This window comes from Octopus bimaculoides, chromosome 5, assembly GCF_046866305.1.
Source record: "Octopus bimaculoides isolate indiv1 chromosome 5, ASM4686630v1, whole genome shotgun sequence".
NCBI lineage: Eukaryota > Metazoa > Mollusca > Cephalopoda > Octopoda > Octopodidae > Octopus > Octopus bimaculoides.
In genome coordinates this window covers 283,452-299,607 of record NC_142932.1, presented here as the reverse complement: position 1 = coordinate 299,607, position 16,156 = coordinate 283,452, and the positions used below count along the sequence as shown (strand labels likewise).

The 16,156-nt window shown below is 38.0% G+C and overlaps 1 long non-coding RNA gene across 1 annotated transcript in view; it reads right to left on the bottom strand.

Annotated features, from left to right (window-relative positions):
• Window positions 1-11,646: 11,646 nt before the first annotated feature.
• Window positions 11,647-16,156, bottom strand: part of LOC149135397 (uncharacterized) — a 9,306-nt gene continuing 4,796 nt past the window's right edge. Inside the window, exon 2 of the long non-coding RNA XR_016241809.1 lies at window positions 11,647-12,499. This is a non-coding gene — a long non-coding RNA (uncharacterized LOC149135397). The remainder of the gene's footprint in view (window positions 12,500-16,156) is intronic.

Below are 16,156 nucleotides of genomic sequence, written 5' to 3'. Positions count from 1 at the left end.
TATATATATATATATATATATATATATATATATATATATATACATGTTATGCTTTGTAGCTGCACTTTCTACCAATTTTAACACTCATTTCATCATGCATGGGTGAACAGATCTGCTCTTATGCTACATGTTGTCAATTGACATGACCCTTTGTCATCTCCCTCATGAGATCCAATATCTTCAGATGAGTCTTCACTACTTTGCTCCAATTCTTCCTTGCTTTATCTCTTCTACAGATTTCATTTACTTTGAGCGCACAGCACTTCCTTACACAGCTGTCCTTTTCTATATGCATCAAATGCCCATATCAACATAAGCTTCCTTGTGCTCTACATCTAATTCCTTTTATGTACGGTTTTCCTCTCATTTCATTTGTACTTCATCATTCATTCACATTACTACACTCATACATATATGTATGTGTGGGTGTATGAGTGAGTGTATTTAATTATACATACGTGTGTGTGTGTGTGTGTTTACACACGCATATATATATATGTGTCTGTGTGTGTGTGTGCATTCATGGAAGACACAAGAAGTAGCAAAGGTTGAGCTCAACAAGCCAAAGCTTACAAACAAACAAAGGTCCTATCAGTAGAATTCAGATAACAAACCACGACCAGGAACAGCTATGCCATACGGGACACAGGAATGGAGTCATCTGGGTGGAGTGGATGACTGGGAGTGCTCAGCAGACTTCCTAGGATCAACAAAACAACCATAAATCATCAGAAAGAGTGGCTTCAGGCTGGATATATATCGTACTCCATTCCAGTTCATCAAAGCAAGTGATTTTGATTGAACTCACTATGCCATTTAAAAGTAGAATAGAACTATGTGTTCAAGACTGAAAAATACACTACTCTGGCCAACTTTCAGGCCAAGGTTCTTCCTATAAAGGTTGAAGCCAGAGGTTTTGTGGGCAAATCTGTTTACCATCTAATGAAATAACTCTCAGTCTCTGGAAGGAATAGGACCAAAGCCCTAAAGGCTATATCAAAGACAGTGGAGAGTTGTTCCAACTGGATCTGGTTGAGGAATCCCCAAAACGACCTCCATACCGTTTGAAGGCAATATTTTTGTACTTGTGTTAGTGTTGATATTTCACTGCTACCATGTCAATCAACGTTATTTCCTATTTGAGTTTGAAAGCTGAGTCAATAAAGAAAAATTACAACTAGATGAAGTCTCCAAGTGGTTTGAGTGCACAAGTCTCCAGTATCCAAGTAGCTAAAAAGTGTCAGTAGAAGGGCACCCAGTAGTCATGATCTGGATGCAACCTGGCTCCCTTTCAGTGTAAGAAGTTAAAGGCCCAAAACACTTGCCTGAGCAGGGTTTCTTTTCTAAGGACCTTCTGCTGTTCAGCTCTTTTGTTCAAAGTTTCATACTACTACATGTTGAACTTCAGAAAAGTCCTGCGTATTTTCACCATTCCACTTACAGATTGTACTTGTAATGCTGGTTGTTTTCTTTACTAGAAAATCTTAGCTCTTCCTGATTATCACTTAAACATGTACTAATACAGCCAAGTATTCTAGTACTTGTTAGTGTAGCTGTAAATTTATATCAATAGTTATTGACTTCTGTTTGTGACTGTATAGTGTCCTGGTGATGGGGGAAGGAAAAAGAATAAAACGAAGAGAAAATAGCATATGTTAAAAAAAGACATATCAGGAGAGAAATCGGAAGAGAAAGAGAGAGAGAGAGAAAGAGGGAAGGAGAAGAGGAGAGAGAAATTGTTGTGTGTGTGTGTGCGTGCGTGCTTGTGTGTGCATGTTTAAGTGGATATTTGTGAACATGTCTGCAGGAAGGGCTGAGAAGGAAGAAAAAGAAGAGAAAAAACAGAGATGAATAGAAAGAGACAAGGAAAAAAGTGAAAGTAAAATATTGTTTAAAATATTAGCAGTTTGTTTTCACTTTATTTGTGTCACTAAGGCCATCAAGAAAGGCATGATTGTCATACCATCAATATCATATTCTCCTCTCAACCATAAGACTCGAGGCAGGGCCTTGCATCCATGTGAAAAATCAATACCAGTAGATTTGAAATCAAACAAGCATCAGATCATTTCCAGCTTACCAAAGCCGAGAGAATTATAGATCTATAGATAAACTACAGATTTGTTGTTTCAAGGAACTGCCATTCTCAGTAATTGTGCTGGGTCTATATAATTTAGCTTTTTGTATTAGTAATCAGTTCAATAGACAGCAGGTTAAGCTGTGCAATGAAGATTTGGAGCAGAGGCAAGTATATGTGTGTGTGGTCTGTGTACAAGAGGTCTGGTGGAAGGGAAACCACAAATAGATTTCTTACAGACAAGGAGCAAGGGCTTTAAATATTCAATGGGTAGTGGAATAAGTGTATTGTTAGCAGACAAATATATGTTACTTAGAGTGCGTGGTAGAATAATTAAGATATTTAGAGTGTCTGGTAGAATAATTAAGGTATTTAGAGAGTGTGGTAGAATAATTAAGGTATTTAGAGACTATGGTAGAATAATTAAGATATTTAGAGTGTCTGGTAGAATAATTAAGGTATTTAGAGAGTGTGGTAGAATAATTAAGGTATTTAGAGTATGTGGTAGAATAATTAAGGTTAAACTAACCATGGACAGTGCAGCAGTGACATTTATCTTTGATTGAGCACCATAATCAAAGCTGGTAGATGAACAGAAGGACCACTGCTATGAGGCTTTCCTGTAGACTACCTTCATAATGAGTCTGATAACTACAGCTAGCTTTTTTTGTGGACATGTATGTGCCAGTGCCATGTAAGAAATACTCATGCCAGTGCCCCATAAAAGCACTCATACAGTGTCACATTAAAGGAATTTAGCACAGACTGTAAAGTGGCTGGCATTAGGAAGGGCATCCAGGGGTTGAAACCAGATCAGACCAGAACTTAGCACAGCTCTCCAGCTTGCCAGTTCTGGTCAAACTGTCCAACCCATGCCAGCATGGAAAATGGACGTTAAAGGATGATGCTGATGATGATGTTGGCCAACACTGTAATGGCTTCTTACACAAACATGTTGGCTATAATTATCATATAAGAAGTGAGGATGGATCTTTGACTCATGGGGCTTTACAATGCAAATAACCAAACTACTTGTAACACTTGAAGAATGCAACCAGTTACTTGATCAACTACCACTCTGCTAAACACACCACCAGATAGACTTCATACTCGCCAGAAAAATAGGATGAACAGATGGTCATGAATACTAAGTCTTTCCCTGCGGAAGAATGTACCACTTGACATAGACTAGTGATCAGAGACATTAGAGTAAAGGCTGAATGAACCCAGAAGCATGAGACAAATTTGAAGAAGGAAGATATAACAGCTGAAAAAGCTCTTGAGTAACTTTGCAGGTTCAAAAATGTACTAGCTGATGCATATTATAAGAGGGAAGGGGAGATAGGAACTAATAACATAGAAGAGAACTTGGGGGTTCCTGTGAGACAGTCTGTCAAGAGCTATACACAAGATCTGTAGTGGTGGTGGTGTTGGTGGTGGTGGTGGTGGTGGTGGTGGTGGTGGTGAGGAAGTAAGATTCTAATCAGTCAGTATGTGACATGGTAGTGGAATATTATTATACATAGAGCAACAAAAATTAAAGAACCAGGTCTGCAGAGACTGGAAGAGAGCAGCAGGGAACAACATGAAGTAGCTAGAAGAGAAATTGGATGTCAGGTATTGTTAGCAAGGGAAGGAACAGAAACTGAAAGTAAGAGGTTTCCCCATATTTCTGATTTGAGAGTCAGAGGCTTGAAGAGTTCCAGATTGTAAGGCAGTGATATGTCATTTGTAGAAATGTGTATGGAATAATAGCAGCCCACTTGTTATTGCTGACATCAGCAAGAGAGATACAGAAGTTCTATTGTGAAAAGCTGTTGAATAAAAATAATACACGAGAGAGAGAGAGAGAGAGAGAGAGAGATAACTTACTCCAAGCTGACCAGTTGTCAATCATTCATTCAAAAATGCAATTAAGGTTATGAAAGCAGGGAAGGTAACATCAGGGATAGTTGCTAAGATGGTTAAAATATTATGTCACATAATAAATCATGTGTTAGTCAGCTACATCAATGAATTAGAGAGTACAAGAAAGTCATAGCCAATAACTGACATATCAGTATCACAATCAAGTGTTACCAGAGAAAAGAAAATACTTTAGAGCAATGTTTCTTAACCTTTTTGCCCTTGCGTAACCCTCAAAATAAATTACATGTCTCAAGGAATCCTTGCACAAAAAAAATTACATACCATATCTTTCTCAAATTTTTTCATTGTAATTCACATGGTAAACATCACACACACACACACACACACACACACAAACACACACACACACATATATAATCGTATGGGGGAGGCAAAGAATATGTACACCACCCACTTTTGGTGTAACGTTAACCCCTAACCTTAACCCTAAACCTAACCTTAAACCCTAACCCTAACCCTAACCACTCTGTGTGCATATTCTTTACCTTTGCCAATTACATTCATATATATATATATATATATATAATTATATATCATGAAATTAGCATTAGCTTATCTCACTCTTATCTCACGGAACCCTTAGGAACCTTTTGCAGAAACCTAGGATTCCAGGAAACCCCAGTCGAGAAATGCTGCTCTAGATAAAGACAGTTACAAATTGATGGACCATGCTATGAAAGTTACTGAAAGGATTAAAGTAAGACTGATTAAAGTAAAACTAAAGTAAAAAAAGAATTAGCCTAAACAAGATGCAGTTCAGGTTTGTGCCTGAACGATGTACCATTGATGCCTTCTTAGTAAGTTAGCTACTAGGGAAAAAAATGGCCCAGAATAAACCTCACTTTAGTTAACCTGGAGAAGTAAACTTCTTAACCACATAGCCTTGCCTATTAGAAAGACATTATGTAATACATAATACTTAAAAACCATGTAGAAGTGTGGTATTTGTAGCAGTGTGTTCAGAAAACTTATTCCTATCAGTAGCTACATTGATAAATATAAAATTCAGATGCCAACTTTCTGACTTACAGTATTTTTGCTTCACTGGATCAGGGTATAATGAATTCAACTCAGTATGGTAGGGAGTGCAGTGGAACAGGAAGAGATTCCAATCAAAACCATAAATATAGTTAATCATTTAATCTTTCCTTTACATGCTATGAAAGGCTTGCATTATTTTCAGAAGTGTCTTAACAAGATCAATCAGTTACATTAATCTCTTTTATCATATTAAGCAAAATATTTAAATAAATAAAAATAAACACATAAAAACAGCAATAACAACAAACAAACAAACAACCTGAAATACAGCAAAAATACCAAAATGATGATTTGACAAATCACTTTTTCCCCCCTGTAATATGGGAATCTGTATCCATGTGTGGATGTAGCTTACTATGACACTCTCATAATGTCTAAAAGACGCCATGATGGATGGGTTTCTGTTTTTATCTCTTTCTTCAGTGACACATAAAGTTATCTAATCATTCAAGAAATTTATAACTTTCACAGAATCTCATTTTAGTTCTTTTGATATGGACAATTGTCTTAAGTTTTTATACCTTAAAACAATTGGCCAAGTGGCAAATGATACTGCAAATGCATTGTGGGATATTGTCTTGCTGTAAGAGGAGAACTCTTAACAGCCATATTTTTCTTGGTCTGGTGCAACATTCTTGGGTCACTCCAGTTTTGTTCATGGCACCTTTGTATGACATTTTCATCAATGTTTAGGAATTTACCGCATTCTTTGTGTGGAACAGGAGAGACAGAGAAGCCATTGATGTGCAGATTCCAGGTTTGGGAGACTAATTTTCCACATTCAAATACAAACACTCCTTTTGGCCAAATTCCATTTCATGTTGTTATTAATTCCAGCTGTTTTTTTGGCACTGTAACCATTTTTAGCATAGATCTTTAGGTCATTCACATCTGCAGACACCAGCATAAGGCCATTGGATTTTGTGGAAGAAATGACAATAGATTTTATGCCAAAATAGACAGAAATACAAAAAGACTATATCTTTGGGATATTCCCTTTGAAATATTTATAACATTGGAGATGATAATTCTCCTCTTAGTTGTGAATGTGTGTTTTGTGGCCAGGTCTTTGTGAGCCTCTCAATAGCAGCTACTCAAAAGCAGTATTTTTGCCAAGTATAGAAACTTAAGCAACCATGCATGGGGAATAGAGTTAAATGTTTTTCTATAATCAAGTCATACACACTGTCACAAAGTTTCTGCAGTGTTTTTTTTTTTACTTTGGACAGCACAGCTTTGTTTATCAAAAGTTGTTTGGCACATCTCCAAACTCCTTTTTTCCACCTGCCTGCTCATCAGACGCTGTTGTTAATGGACTCACAATAGCCCTGCACGAATTGATTTAGACAGCTTGTACATAATGCTTAGGCATGCAATATAGTTTTTTGTCAACTCAATGATTTCGTTCATGGCAACCAGATTCATCCATGCTATAACAAGCCAATTTAGTGTATCAGTATGGCTGTCTATAGTTCTTTACAATACATGTATTAAAGGCTTTCTGTTGATATTCAACCTCTTGTACCAGTAGCCGACTATTAGGTCTCTTCCCGCTGCTTTTCCATTACCTACTTTGACTACAGCTATGGTAAAAGTCTCAGGGTTGATTGCATGTTTTACAGTCAATGCTGGTACAGTATTTTTTGTTAACTCTCTTAAGCTATGAAGTATTCTGGTGGAAATCTCTCTTTAATTGCAAACCTTAGATTGCAATGATTCAAGATCTTCTTGAGAAGAGATTTTTTTTTTATAGGTGCAGGAGTGGCTGTGTGGTAAGTAGCTTACTTACCAACCACATGGTTCCAGGTTCAGTCCCACTGCATGGCACCTTGGGCAAGTGTCTACAACTATAGCCTCGGGCTGACCAAAGCCTTGTGAGTGGATTTGGTAGATGGAAACTGAAAGAAGCCCGTTGTATATATATATATATATATATATATATATATATATGTGTGTGTATGTATGTATGTGTGTGTGTGTGTGTGTCTGTCTGTGTTTGTCCCCACACCATCACTTGACAACTGATGCTGGTGTGATTACGTCCCCATAACTTAGCAGTTTGGCAAAAAGAGACCGATAGAATAAGTACTAGGCTTACAATGAATAAGTCCTGGGATCGATTTTCTTGACTAAAGGCGGTGCTCCAGCATGGCCGCAGTCAAATGACTGAAACAAGTAAAAGAGTAATGGTAAGGTTTTTCTGCCTTATCTTGCTGTTGAAAGCAAACTTCTGGTTTATACTAGTTCACTCAGATATTTTTTTACAATGACTAAGTTTTTCATTCAGTATCTTGAGTTTGTACTTTAAAGAATTAAGAGATCCCTTATTTGGTAAAAACAAAAGAAAAAAGACAAAAACCCACAATTAACAGTTAGTGACAGGAAGGACATCCTGCTGTAAAACAATACTTCAGTAATATATTCATCTAATCTATACAAGTGTAGAAAAACAGATGTAAAATGAATAAACAAACTGTTTAATGCTATAGAAACTCAAGTTAAGTGCTAGGTAGATTTTCTAACTTTGATATGCATAAAGTGATATCTTCCTTATTTCTTTATTGCCCACAAGGAACTACACACAGAGGGGACAAACAAGGAAGACAAATGGATTAAGTCGATTATATCAACCCCTGTGCGTAACTGGTACTTATTTAATCAACCCCGAAAGGATGAAAGGCAAAGTCGACCTCGGCAGAATTTGAACTCAGAACGTAACAGCAGACAAAATACTGCCAAGCATTTTGCCCGACGTGCTAACGTTTCTGCCAGCTCGCCACCTTCATCTTAATATCTTTCTTATGATCTTTTGACACATGTAGGCTTCCATAGCAAGGACTGTTGTACAACTTCGTCTTTGCTTCTCCATTAGTGACCAATATTTTCATTGTTACTGTCATAGTGTGATTATTATTGGAGTTAGATAGCCATAAATTTGGCATTCATCAGAAGCTTGTATATATATATATATATATATATATATATATAATCAGCAACATCATCATCATCATTTAATGTCTGCCTTCCATACTGGCATGGGTTGGATGGTTTGACGAGAGCTGACCAGATACAAGACTGCAGCAGGCTTCAGTGTCTGTTTTTATGGCTTGGTGCCTCTCCTGATACCAACCATCCCATAGAGTGCACTGAGTGCTTTTTACATGGCACCAGCACGGGCAAGATGTATGTGTGTGTATGTATGTATGTATTTGACTTGTAGTGGCTAAATGATGTGTATCATGGTAAACAAATGCAAAAGGAATGTGTATGCCTTTGAAGTAAACAAATTAGTGAATGGATTCATAATTAAAATAATTTATTCGCTGGACTTAATTTGTCGTTGGTACACATAATTCTTCACTACATGCAAAATGTTGACAACTGCTACAAGTTGCTAGAAATAGAAACAGGGTACATCTATAGAAGTGATCACAGCGTCCGACTGATGACGATCAGTCGGACGCTGACACTCATTGATGCTGCATCGAAGAGGCCAGGGAATAGAAGAAAGAAGACATACACCCAACACCAGAGCTGAAGACACCTCCAAAAGGAGGGGCCCCGCCACGTCAAAACGGTAGAGGAGTAGGGGCCGAAACCGGACGTGGTTCCTCCTAATGATGTCTTCAGCTAACTGGATCCTAATCCACCAAGGGAAGGTATGTCAGAAGAAAGTAATTCAACAACGCGGGTTGATGAACCGTAAGATGTGTGGCCAGAACCTCCTGGAAAATAACCATAGCGAGGGACATTCCACAGTTGAATTAGAACAGTCACAAACAGTGAAAGAAGACATGCACCCAACACCAGAGCTGAAGACACCTCTGAAAGGGGGTGGCCCCGCCACGTCAAAACGGTAGAGGAGTAGGGACCGAAACCGGACGTGGTTCCTCCTGATGATGTCTTGAGCTAACTGGATCCTATAAAGGAGCTGTTGTGGTAGCAGACCACGAAACATGGTTGAAATTCCCCCTATATTTGCATGTGTGTGTGTGGGTGTACGAGGTTCATCTGATACAGTAGTCTACCGTGAAACTTTGAACATTGCTCTGGTCTCTGAGAAAAGCTGTTGTGTAGTAGACCTTCCTCGTTTGGCTGCCTAGGGCCCTCCCTCTGCTTCTGTCTTGTTGACCACTGAATTTATAAGAATCGTGGTAGCTAGAAGGACAGACATACTGCAGCAGAGTTTGTACCTAAATAGGTCAGCTCCTGTCCATTTGAACTCCACCTGACATGGTCTTAGGTCAAAGGTTAAAGGGAGATGATCAATCACTTTTTGATGGGACAAAGAAAACCTGTTTTCGCGCCTGTTGATCGTGGTGATTTAAATGACTGAGAATTCTTAGATTCGGTTTCAAATCTAGGCTTGGAGAAGAATGTGTTAATTTTTACAAACTAAACCCTTCTGGGTGGTACTCCAACATGACAACAGTCCAATGACTGAAAAAAGTAAAAGATAAAAGATAAGATACCGTATATCAATCCTTTTTCAGGTCCATCAGAGGATCAGAACTTAACACATGGTAGCAACACTTTAAAGTGTCCCCTTTGGCAATGGCATAGTGGCAGAAATGACCAAATCTACTGGACCACATACATAATTTTGTCCTGCCATATTCTGAGTTCAAATCTAGGGTTAATAAAATATGTACTATTCATGTAGTTAGGGTCAACTAATTTTCCAGTAAAATTTCTACCAATGTAATAAAACTAATGTTGCAGTATTCCATCTGTTCACAGAAGGAAATTATACACCATTATATAAACTTTTTTTTTTCACTCTTTAAGAAGGTAGGGTACCTTTTATTGGATAACATGTATGTATATGAAACATATATAATACAAAACTACATCCATCATCATCATCATCATCATCATCATCATCATTTAATGTCTGCTTTTCATGCTAGCATGGGTTGGATGGTTTAACTGTAACTGGTAAACCAGAGAACTGCACCAGGTTCCAGTCCAATTTGACATGGTCTCAATGGCTGGATGCCCTTCGTAATGCCAGCCATTTCACAGAGTCAGAGTGTGGTAGGTGCTTTTTCATGCCCCCAGCATGGGTGCTTTTTCATGCCCCCAGTGTGGGTGCTTTTATGTGTCACTGGTGCCAGCTAAGTGACCCCAGCATCAGCCATGACTACAGTCTCACTTGGTTTGACAAGTCTTCTCAAGCACAGCACATCACCAAAGGTCTCGGTCACTCCATGAAGCCCAACATTCAAAGATCATGTTTTACCACCTTGTCCTATGTCTTCATGGGTCTATCTCTTCCACATGTTCCCTCCAGGAGAAAAAAAAATGGAAAAATAGGAACAAATAAAGATAAAGAAAGAAAAGAAAAGTGTACGAAAAGATAAATGAAAAAGAAAGAAAAAATGAAAAAGAACACATCGATTCAACACCAAGTGCCTCAGTTGGCTGCACACCTACTTATGTGTGTCTGTGCATGTATAGCTGTGTGTGTGTGTGTATGTATTATATGTGTGTGTGTGTGCATGTATGTGTGTGTATATATGTATGTGTGTATTTGTATGTGTATTTGTGTATGTATTTATGTGCATATTGTATGAGTGTGCGTGTGTATGTATGCATATGTGTTCTATGTATTTGTGTGTGTGTGTGTGTGTGTATACATGTGTGTATTATGTATTTGTGTATGTGTATTTGTGTATGTATTTATGTGCATGTTGTATGAGTGCGTGTGTATGAATGCATGTTGTATGAGTGTGCGTGTGTATGTATGCATATGTGTTCTATGTATTTGTGTGTGTGTGTGTATGCATGTGTGTATTATGTATTTGTGTGTGTATTTTGTGTGTGTGAGTGTGGAGAGGTGTTTCTCTTTCCCTGTCATGACATCACGTGACAGTTGTAACCAAGGGTCAACATCAAACAAGTGGTGTCATTGATTTCTTATCTTCTGTGAAAATATGTCCTGCTAAACATGTCTATAACCTTGCATAGAAACAGGTGAAGGTCAGTGGCAGGGAGGGCATCCAGCTGTAGAAATCTGCCTCTTTAAACCCCATCCAACCCATGCAAATTGTGGAAAAGGGGCCATTAAAAAGATCATGATGATAGTGATGATTAAGAGAATGATTATGATGATGACGGCGACGATGACGATGGTAGAAAGAAACTAGATTACTATAAAAACTACTGAAAAAGCACTGAGTATACTAAAACCTTGTATGTACTTTGATATCCTGAATCTTGATTCCAAAAGCATCTGGAAGTAATAGGGTCAGATTAACATTCCAGCATTACACCACCACTACCACTACCGCCACTACCACCACCGCACCCACTGCTGCTGATATTTGGAACATTTTGCCCATTAAAAGAAATAAACATGAAAGAGTATATAACATTCATATTAAAGATTTTTATAAACCCAAAGGAATACGACACACCCAAAATTTATAATGTTGTGACAAAGAGAAGGAAAGACAGAAAGAGAATGAGAGAGAGAGAGAGAGAGAGAGAGAGAGAGAGAGAGAGAGATGATGGTGGAAATATTTTAAATTTCAAATTAATTAATTATCTAGGATGCAGAGATTAGTTTTGTAAATGATTAAAAAAAAATTACTATATTCATTAGACAATATTATATTATATTTTATTATATTCATATTCATTAGACTAAGTTATTAAGAAAACTGACCCATCAAAAATGATAGAAAGATGGAGGTGGCAGTGGTGGTGGTGGAGGAAGTAGTGGTGGCAGTGTTGGGGGAGGTGGTGTTGGTGTTGGAGATGGGAATAGTATCAAATGCAAAATAATTATTTTTTGTAATATAAACAAATAACTGTTATTTAGTCTCATATCAACTCTTTGTGAACAAGCCTCCCACAGTCACAGGTGTTCCAACCATGACTACCCTGTCTTTTTTTCTAGATACATTTGTATACACTTATCTACCCAGTAACACTTATAACCATCCAAATTCCATTTTTTTCATCAGAGAACAGAACCCTAGTCCACTCACCATCCCATGTCTGATGCTGCTGAGCTAACTCCAATCTAACAGCTTTGTGGGAAAGGGACAATAACAGACATCCTAGCCACTTCTTCAGGTGGAAACCATGGTTCAAAATCACTCTTCTTACAGTGAATGTTAAGGCTCCTACTCCTGCTGATGTCTTGATTTTGGAAACAGAAGAATAGCATGACTTCTTCACAGCTCTGACAATGGCCCTTCCATTGCTTTCTGATGTAGCCTTCGGATGTCCATCAACATGAGCCCTGTTGTAGCCATCAAGACTTTTCAGAAAATTGTCCACTTGCTGAATCTTCTTGGCAACCTTCTGGTTAGTCATTTTCTTCATTTTCAGTGAAGGAATCTTCCCTTGTTATATTTCAGAAAACTTTGTAGCTTTAGGCATACTGGAAATGTAATCTGGATCACGGAGAATACAATTGAGTTGAATATTTTCTGAAACAATCTGGAAAGAAATGAAAATGTATTAGTGGCTTTATAGTTCTGAAGTGTTGATATGCTAGGGTAAATTGGAAAATCAGATGTCATAATGTGATAATAAAGGTATAAGGTTTACATTTCAAAGTATTCACGAAATACCCATTTACAATATATTATGCCTCTTAGTCCACTTAAATACAGAGCTAAATTTCTAAATAGCTTAAAAAAACATGGCTTTATAGTTTTGAATAGTAGTTTTATATATATTTGTGTGTGTGTGTATTTGTATGTATGTATGTATATGATGATGATTATAGAATCTCTCGTCAGTGATGATGAATGAGTGTTCAGTAAAGAAGACAAAACAATTCTGGCCAATTTGAAATGATAGAAAGAGAACAATTTCCAGCCAAAGACAATGAGCTGGACTGAAAAAACTCATTGCAAACCTACAAAACAAACACAAATCTAGTAAAAAGATAGATGCTCAACTGGTTCTCTACATACAAATACATTAAAGTAAGTCGTTTTATGTTGTTTGTTATTTACAGTATAGTTTTGTACAAATTAATTTAGTCTGTTTGATGACTATGGATTTGTATCTTTATTTTGTATTCTTATTATTTACACTGTAGTCATGTGTATCATCCTCCTCATCATCATCATCATCATCATCATCATCATCATCATCATCATCACCATCATCATTTAACATCCGTTTGCCATGCTGGCATGGAATAGGATTGTTTGACAGTAAGTGACAAGTTAGAAGACTGCATCAAGCTCTACTGTCTATTTTGGCATGGTTTTCTATGGCTGAATGCTCTTCAGTGAGGTCATGAAGTAACTTGCAGGACAAGATCCGTCAACTGACGGGTGGAGGGTGTTGTGGGGCAGTAGTACTGAAGGATGGAGGAGGTGTTTTGCATTAGAAGAGAAACATGGGTATGTCATATAGAGAGAGTAGAGAAAGATGGCAAAGGTGTGAATAGGAGGGGGTAGGGGTTGTACACCCAAGTTACCAAGGAGGAGTTCACAAGATTTCGAAAGGTGAATGGGAGCTAGAGGTGGGGGATGGTGAGGTCTGTAATGAGTGGGTACTGGTAGAGGGTAGGAGTATTAGGAGGATATGTTGTGGGGAAGGGATTTAATAGAGACATAAATGTGTGCAGGCAGGTGTGCAAGAGAAAATAGAAGGGATGTGAAGGAGAAAGGAGAAATAGCAGTGGTGAGTGGGTGGTTGTTGAGGTAGGTGGGACCTGGACATGGGGTGTGGAGTGTGGGGCATGGGCATGGATTTTACTTAACTGGGTGTGTCTTCTGAAGCACAGCAGATCAATAGTTGTCGTAGTCCTTTGTCATCTCTTCTCTGAAGCTCAACATCTGAAGATCATTTCTCAACACTTCATCAAACATTTTCTGGGTCTTCTTCTTTCATAGGTTCCCTGATACATATATAGGTGTGGAATATATATGCCATGAAACCAGAAAAGTGACCCTTGTAAGTCAGCATGACTCCTGAAGGTACTTTACTTTATGATGGACTGCTTAAAATAAGTTGTTTGCCCAGGCAGAGTAGGGGTGAGGAGTAAAAAAAAAAATCTTTATTAAAATTGAAAATAAGTTTTTGCAGAACCATAATCCTCCATGCTTTACAAATATGATTTATCTCATATCTTTACTTTACTTGTTTTGGTCATTTGACTGTAGCCATGTTAGAGCACCACTTTGAAGGGTTCTAGTAGAACAAATCGACCCCATTACTTATTTCCATTTTTTAAGTTCGGTACTTATTTTATTGGTCTCTTTTGCCAAACCACTGAGACACAGGGATGTAAAGAAACTAACATCAGTTATCAAATAGTGGTGGGAGACAACCTTAAGCACAAAATACACACACACACACACACACATACACACACAGACGATGGCCTTCTTTCAGTTTTCATTAGCTGATCCAGGGCTACAGTTGAAGACACTTGCCAAAAGTGCCATGCCGTGGGACTAAGCCCAAAACTACATAGTTGAGAAGCACACTTCTTAAAGACTCAGCCATGTTTGCTCCTATTTAAAAAAAGAAAATTTCAAGGAAAAGTAAACATAATGAAATGAGTTTGGTCTGTTACATACTCCAAAAGAGAAGAGAGTAAGAAAAAAAAAAAAACAGAATTAAAAATTGAAATTGAGAAGATATATTTTTTAGTAGAATTGTAATTTCCAATATTTAAAACAGAAATCAAAAGGAAAACAATTCAAATAAATATAAGAACAAAGTTATGGATGGTAGGGTATAAAGTAAAAAAAACTCCAGTATAGACAATGATGTTCTATAAATGTTTCAGCAAATTTTAGTTATGGTTAGGGTTAGGGTTAAATTTAGAGTTATTCACAGCTTGAGATTTCTTTTTTTGACATTGTTGTAATTCAACAATTGTATCTGAGCATACATATTTAGCGACCATGCGATGCATGGACAGGCTATTTGTAGTCATGTTTGGCTTGTTTCTTTATATTTAATGTTCAGATATTAGTTTGTCTCGAGTATGAGATGTTTTGGCACAGCAGTTTTGGCATCACCTATTTGACAGTGTTGTTTTAATCTCTCTCCCCCCCCCCTCTGAATTTGTATATTTCTGTGTACACATGCATGTGTGTGTGTGTCCCCATGCTATTGCCAAAACATTCAATTTTGGCAAATCGTCAGCATCCAAACAGTTATTCCCAAACAACTGACTTTTGACCAATGTCGATACATTTAATTCATATATAATCTCACTTGCATTTTGTAGCTTAACTTTTCCATGATATCACTTGTTACTTTCAAATATACTGAAATTCCTTTTTGTCTGAATATTGAACTTTTCTCTACAGTATGTATGCATTTGTATGCAGTTGCTCAAGAATGGTAATTTTGTTTTGGCTGCAAGCAACGCAGTGGTTAAGAAGTTTGTTTTCTAATCATGAAATTCTAGGCTTGACTTCATTGCATTGCATCTTGGGCAAGTATTTGAATTTGGAATTTGGAATTTGAAATTTGAATCTGAAATCGAAATCGAACTGAATCCGACAACTAGAACCCATGCCAACCTCTCCTTCATTGGACACTAAACTCTGCTTGTGAAGACCTGTTGGGGCAAGTGAAATCAAAATTGAACCATACTCGATGACTGGTCACCACGCCAGTGGAGCACTAACAGCACTGTCGAGCGTGTTCATTGCCAGAGCAGCTGTCTGGCTTCTGTGCTAGCGGCCGTAAATAGCACCATTTGAGTGTAATCATTACCAGTGTTGCCTTCTAGCACTTGTGCTAGTGGCACATTAGAAAATCATTCGAGCAAGGTTGTTGCCAGTGCTGCTGGACTGGCTCCCGTGCAGGTGGCACGTAGAAAATACCTTTTGAGCATGGCCATTGCCAGTCCTTTGTGACTGGCCCTCGTGCCGGTGGCACATAAAAGCACCCACTACACTCTCGGAGTGGTTGGCGTTAGGAAGGGCATCCAGCTGTAGAAACTCTGCCAAATCAGATTGGAGCCTGGTGCAGCCTTCTGGCTTGCCAGTCCTCAGTCAAATCGTCCAACCCATGCCAGCATGGAAAGCAGACGTTAAACGATGATGATGATGATGATGATGTTAAGGTCAAACCAAACTTAGTGAGCTGGTAGATAGACACTCTAAGAGCCCA